Here is a 6,174-nt window from a genome sequence, read left to right on the forward strand (position 1 = left end):
TGCCTCGTGAACAACATACGTACAGCGCAACAGTGATGTGGTGGCCGCAGCGCGCGGACACAGCACAGCCGCAGCATCTGCATCTCTGCCTGTGGCTAGCAAGCGGCTGTCCGTCCGTTTTAACCGCGGCTACTGCAGCGCAGCGCTGCCCTGCCGCACTGTGCGCTGCTGGGACGAAACGCCAAGCGAGGAAAGGTCGTAGGTAGAGGAAGAGACGGAGAGGCCAGGCCAAACGCCGGCTGCTCCGCCCCTCCGGCCGCCACCTGCCACCTACTGCCGCCTGATGCCAATAATGCATGGGCTTAGCTCACTTATAAGTATATACTAGCAGTATTAACTAACTTTTTTATAATTAATATTCTACTAGGTGAGTGCCCGTGCGTTGCAACGGAGACATATAATACCACGGTAACTTATATATACAAAATATGTGTTATATTAAAAGCGAGTGCACAATAATGACAAACAACAAAAACACAAACACTAAATCAACAACAGTCATATTTCATGAGGCTATGGTTCACAGCTTCCCAGAGGCTTGGGGTCGAAATGATAAACACAGGTAAATCCACTCTCGATATACAACTTCAACTTTCTACAAGGAAATGTTGCTATACGAACCCTGTACATCCACCAGATGAAAATTCTTGAGATAACTGACACATAAACTACTCTATGCAAAAGCTCCATGTACATCACCAAAAGACTGCTTTTGGAACAAGGCTGCCTTCATATCATGTTCATCTGCAGTTTGAAAGCATTCCTGGCTTTAGTTCAGACATACTTCAGGACATTAAAAAAAGATGATCCTAATACTAACCATCCATTTTCAATTAACAAGGAGGTTACTCACCATTCATCACATGTAAAAAGTATTCCCAGCTTTAGTTGTAAATCCTCACAGGCTTCTCAAAAGAATGGCGGTTCTGTAATTGCTCTAGTATCAGAATCAGAATATGTTCAACTTTTATGCAACAGTAAAGTCTTTTAATGTGAGCATTCTTAAGCATGATACCTGGTTGTTGCCTAAGTAGGACCTTTTTGGGGTAGTGGCTGTATGCTCCAATCCAAGGTGTTGTTCCCAACCTCCATAAACATGTCTCTGTTTCTAAAACAATACCAGGAAAAGCTTATACAATACTTCAATGTTACAATGAATGTTCTTGCGAAAGGATTCTTTCGCCAAAAGGAAAACGTATCTCACATGGAATCTGTTCATTACAATATCTGAATCTTGGAGGTATTCTGGCATACTGAATGTAACATGAGCAAATTTCCACTGGTGAAAGAAACATAACATCAGATATTATCCATTATAAGAGGAAACTATGGTAAAGAATAATGAAATAAAACATTAGTAACCAACATACCCATTTAAGTTTAATTTAAATCAGACAATGAAGAATGAAGTTGAAAAACAAATCAAATGGTTACTCCACAATAATTAGTTATTGGAATAGATAAAAAGGGCAGACCCAGTGCAAGAGGCTCCCACGTAAGTGGGGACTGGGATAGATAGAGATGCTTAAATGACAACACCAACATCAACATAACCCCAAAACAGGTTGGGGTAGGCTGGAGTTGAAAACCAACAAGAAGTCACCAAAAAGAGAAAGACAAACAAAGCGGAGGGGGAAAAGCTTTTGAGAGCACTAAAAAGAAAAAAGGCCTAATCACGGTTTGGGCACGTGGATAGGTTATTTCCAAGCACTTCTATCCAAGAACACCATAAAGTAGTGAATGATCAAACTTAAGAGAACATGGGACAAAAGGATGGATCTTACATCAGAAATAATAATGAATAACTCCATGAAAACAAATTATGGGCATTACCTGCTACGGTTTGACTGAAACTTGATGTTCAAATCCTTATGTGCAGAAAAAGAAATTCGTAGGCAGCAGGATGTTACATGCTCCGGAAGCAAGTAACTACGATAAAGGTCCAAAGGAAAATTCAATTTATAACAAGCATAAGAAAGTACAACAAACAACAAGAATGGATGACAAAGGGAAGGCCACACAATGTCACCTTGGGATGCTCCTTCCATCTAAGGATTCTCTAGCAGCTGAAGCAGTAGCCGCATCAGTGTACTGGATCAATGCCTGCCAGAAAGAATAAGATAAGGCTCTTGATGTTCATTTCAAAATTACTAAGTATCTGAAGCAAGTAACTTTAACCTGACCTGAAAACCTACAGCCTTTTCAAAGGTGGCTATTTTATGAACATACCCAAAAGCCGAGAAAACCTGAAAGGAAAATAATAAAGAGATCATACGTAGGAGGTAAAGGGGAGGCTGTTTTAGGAAATGCATAACAATTCATGGCACATGTAAAAAAATGCAGCACAGGGCACAACACACAGTGATTGACACAATATTTGATAATAAAAGTAAACAAACCATTGAATCTATTCGGCAATGGGCTCCCCGTACACAAATCATACTATTAGCTAAGCCTTCCCACTATCATTAGATAAATAGCAGACCGCCGCGATCCGCCCGCCCGCCCGCCACAAACCCTGCCGCGACCGCTCCGCGAAAGCCACAATCCGCCCGCCCGCCCCGCCGCAATCCGCCCACCACAAACCCCGCCGTGACCTCTCAGCGAAAGCCACGACCGCCGCAAACCCCTCCGCAATCAGTCCGCCCCGAGGTCAATACCCAACGCGCGGCCCCGAGCAATCCGTCAACAAACGCCGCGAAGGTGCCAACATGAGCTCCGTGCATGCCGCAAACAACCGCGCCTGCCTGCCTCAACTCAAGCTGCGGCCTCCCCCTGCGCGCATACAACGACAGCGCCAACATCCGTTCTGCGCATGCCGCGAACAACCACGCTCCCTTGTCTCCAATACAACCGCGAACAACCTTATCGACCACGGATTCTGCCGCTGGTTCCATCGCTGGAGCAAAGTCTCCACCTCCAACCAGTCATTCCTCACTCGCGAGGGGGAAGCAAACGACGGCTGTGCGGGTAATAAATTTCACTTTTACTACATGGTAATACATTCACTTATGTTCTACAATGTTTGTCGGTGTGGATATGGCGCAATTAGTTTTACTAAATCACTACCACAATTCAATGTTGATCATGAGAGACGTTGATTCCACAATTTGAATTGTGCTCTCAATAGGAAAATGCTCAACACTTACAATGAAATCCCATACCTAAGAAAGTGAAAAATTTGGGGCATAAGGGTAATGAATGGGCATATAATGACACGAAATTAATCATTGACCAAACTATATTCCAATGTACTGATAAACAGTTAGATGTATAGAAAATCTTGGAATATGAACTGTTGTTGATTTGGTTCCAGCTAAAACAAGCAATCTACTTAACCTGATGACTGAATCGTCTTTGCTAATATATATAGTAAGATATCCAAAAACAGTCAAATTACAGAAACAACCTCCTCTGCAAAGGAATATAGCATAGAACCTTTGAGCCAAAGTTAGAGCGGTCAATTATTAATTTCATGTCATTATATGCCCATTCATTACCCTTGTGCGCCAAAATTTTCACTTTCTTAGGTATGGGATTTCAAAGTTAGAGTGAATAATGGTTATCTCATTACACTATTACAGACAACAACAAACTATCAATCTGGTGGGCATATTGCTCCAGGACTGCCATTCTGAAAACCACATGCCTTTGCTAATATATGTGAGTACCTAATACTTCTGTGAAAACCACAACACTTCATAAATTTCTTGCACTGATATAATTCTCATAGAAATTTTACTCACACAAATGCATGTCATAGGAACTTTAATGATTTCAGCATATATAAGTGTTAGTCGCCCTGTGAGCTGATAATAGATAAAAGAAACGAAGCCCCACAACTTGGTAACTTGATGATAATTGACTAAACAAGCAAATTGCAAGCCCAAGTTATGCTACTCACAAAATATATCATGACAGTACAACATATTGGTAACTTGATGGTAATTGACTCAGCTGATGATGCCTTTATTCTGATTTCTCAGCTTATGAAATAATCGTATATATATGCTCCTACTTACTGTAGTAGTAGTACAGGCAAATCATTGGCTGGGTTTGTTAGAGGCACGATTTGGATTTGCTCAGAAACCATATTCAGTTTTGGTGTAATCAGAAGGGTTGAGCTAAGCCATACCCTTAAGAATAAGGAAAAATGCAAAAACAGACTACCGCTGCACTTTTATCTGTAGATTTCTCTGATTCTGGGCTTCCATTAGATGGTGGTTCTTCCCGGTTTCCAAGACAAAAGAAGTTCAAGTAATCTTCAGGGCGCATGTCCTTATTGTCCATTGACTTGAACTCATCTGCAATTATTGTATACATCATCTCCATTTTATGGGCCTGTAACATGAAGGAAATCATGAACATAGTTACTAAATCCAAATTTCTATGGCATTTCGTGATACTCCCTTTCAAAATAAGGTTAAAACTTTATTTTAACCTTTAAGGAAGGTAGCATACATATACATTACAAATGTGACAACAAGCCTAAAGCTATTCTGGAAGTGTACAATGTTTGTGCTTTAAGAAGGAACATATTTTGATGAATCACAAGCAAAAATACACACACACACACCTCCCCTAGTGTAATACACTTAAGTCTGAACTTATATTGACAGTTTCAAATTTAACGTACTGTATCCTCAAGGTTAGAAAGCTATGAAGATACGGTCACATATATAATCAGAAGGGTTAAACTACATCATACCCTTAAGATACCGTCCTAATAGGAGTCCTCATAGCAAATAAATATAAAGAACAAGCATGATCCCATAAATGGAGACAGAAGGCTGCACAGGAGACAAGAAATGGCAATACCAACATCATAATAATGTTGACATGAAAAATCATTGGATGGGTTCCTCAGAGGGATGGTTGGATTTGCTCAGAAACCAAATTCAGATAAGTAAATTTGGTAGAAAGAAGTCAACCTGGCCGTCAGGATGTCCATTCTTTGTAGACCATGCATAATGAGGCTGGTATGCACCCATTGCAATTTCAGTATCTCTAGAACCAGCCAGGGATCTCTGGTTGATGTTTGCTGAACCCAGAATGACATATTCATCATCCACAATCATTCCTTTTGCATGAACATAGATCATGAACCATCGATATTTTGTAGCTAATCCCTACAGATTTTAAAAGAAGAAAAAGTATTAAATCAATGTGACTACTTAGTAAATTTTTAACAAATGGAGCTAGACTCCACACAACATGGCATGTCCACCGCTTCTTTAGAGTAGAATTACAAGAGCATAGTATCACATGAAAGAAGATAATTGCATGGGAAAAGAATAGTGATTAGGGATGTGGAATACATATGCATATATAGGCAAGGATGATCTAGGGTTGGTTTCTATAAGTATAGTAGTATCCTTGCCTATCATAACTAACAATCAATCCAGACGAAAAATGGCAGTGTACAGTAAGTACTGGATATGCTTACCTTACACTTTGGATCAATTAGTTCAGTTGGATTCAACATGTGTCTGCAATTGTCACATTGATCACCTCACACAGCTTTATTAGTACACCCTTCTGTTGGGTATGCTCCTTCTATAATTTCTGTACTGGCAGTTACAATAGTCCTTTTAGCTTGGTATAATCATTCATATGTATTTATTCCATCAAGTTTAGATGTATTTACTCAGTACACTACGATAGTTTTCATTCATGTCAATTTAGCCAAGAAAAATGCATAAAAATGAGTGCCTTAATATAAAGCCAAGTAGCCAACTATTAACTCCTAGGTTGGTCTCTCTTTTTTCATTCCATGTTGAAGAGGCATCCCAAACAATACAGTTAGTGAGAAACAATCATCAATTATTCATGATATATAGAGCATCAAAAAATATGAAACTGCAATTGTATGGGTACCTTTACACACACTAGTACAGAGAAGTTCTATAGTGGCGGTTGTAAACCTATTTATAGTGGCGTTTTTCGTAACCGCCAGTGCTAGGGGCCAGTAGAAATTATCATTTTTACAGGCGGGTAACTGAGGACCGCCAGTGAAAATTGATTTTCACTGGCGGTCGGCGTAATAAAACCGCCAGTGAAAATCGATTTTCACTGGCGGTCGACGTAATAAAACCGCCAGTGCAAATCGTTTCCAGGAAACATAAAACATATTTTAAAATAGTTAAAAAATTTATTTTTATTAGGCCCACCCCA

At 40.0% G+C, this 6,174-nt stretch overlaps 2 pseudogenes across 2 annotated transcripts; both read right to left on the bottom strand.

Annotated features, from left to right (window-relative positions):
• Positions 1-849: 849 nt before the first annotated feature.
• On the bottom strand, positions 850-1,288 carry LOC103643206 (ubiquitin carboxyl-terminal hydrolase pseudogene; annotated as a pseudogene). Its single transcript, NR_163493.1, has 3 exons — positions 1,205-1,288; positions 1,016-1,108; positions 850-926 (listed from the first exon to the last, which is right to left on the bottom strand). The product of NR_163493.1 is annotated as a ubiquitin carboxyl-terminal hydrolase pseudogene (transcript).
• Positions 1,289-1,726: 438 nt separating this feature from the next.
• On the bottom strand, positions 1,727-2,272 carry LOC109943729 (RNA recognition motif superfamily protein pseudogene; annotated as a pseudogene). Its single transcript, NR_163572.1, has 3 exons — positions 2,184-2,272; positions 2,030-2,103; positions 1,727-1,929 (listed from the first exon to the last, which is right to left on the bottom strand). The product of NR_163572.1 is annotated as an RNA recognition motif superfamily protein pseudogene (transcript).
• Between the last annotated feature and the right edge of the window lie 3,902 nt (positions 2,273-6,174).

This window comes from Zea mays, chromosome 1 (genome assembly GCF_902167145.1).
Source record: "Zea mays cultivar B73 chromosome 1, Zm-B73-REFERENCE-NAM-5.0, whole genome shotgun sequence".
NCBI classification, from domain to species: domain Eukaryota; kingdom Viridiplantae; phylum Streptophyta; class Magnoliopsida; order Poales; family Poaceae; genus Zea; species Zea mays.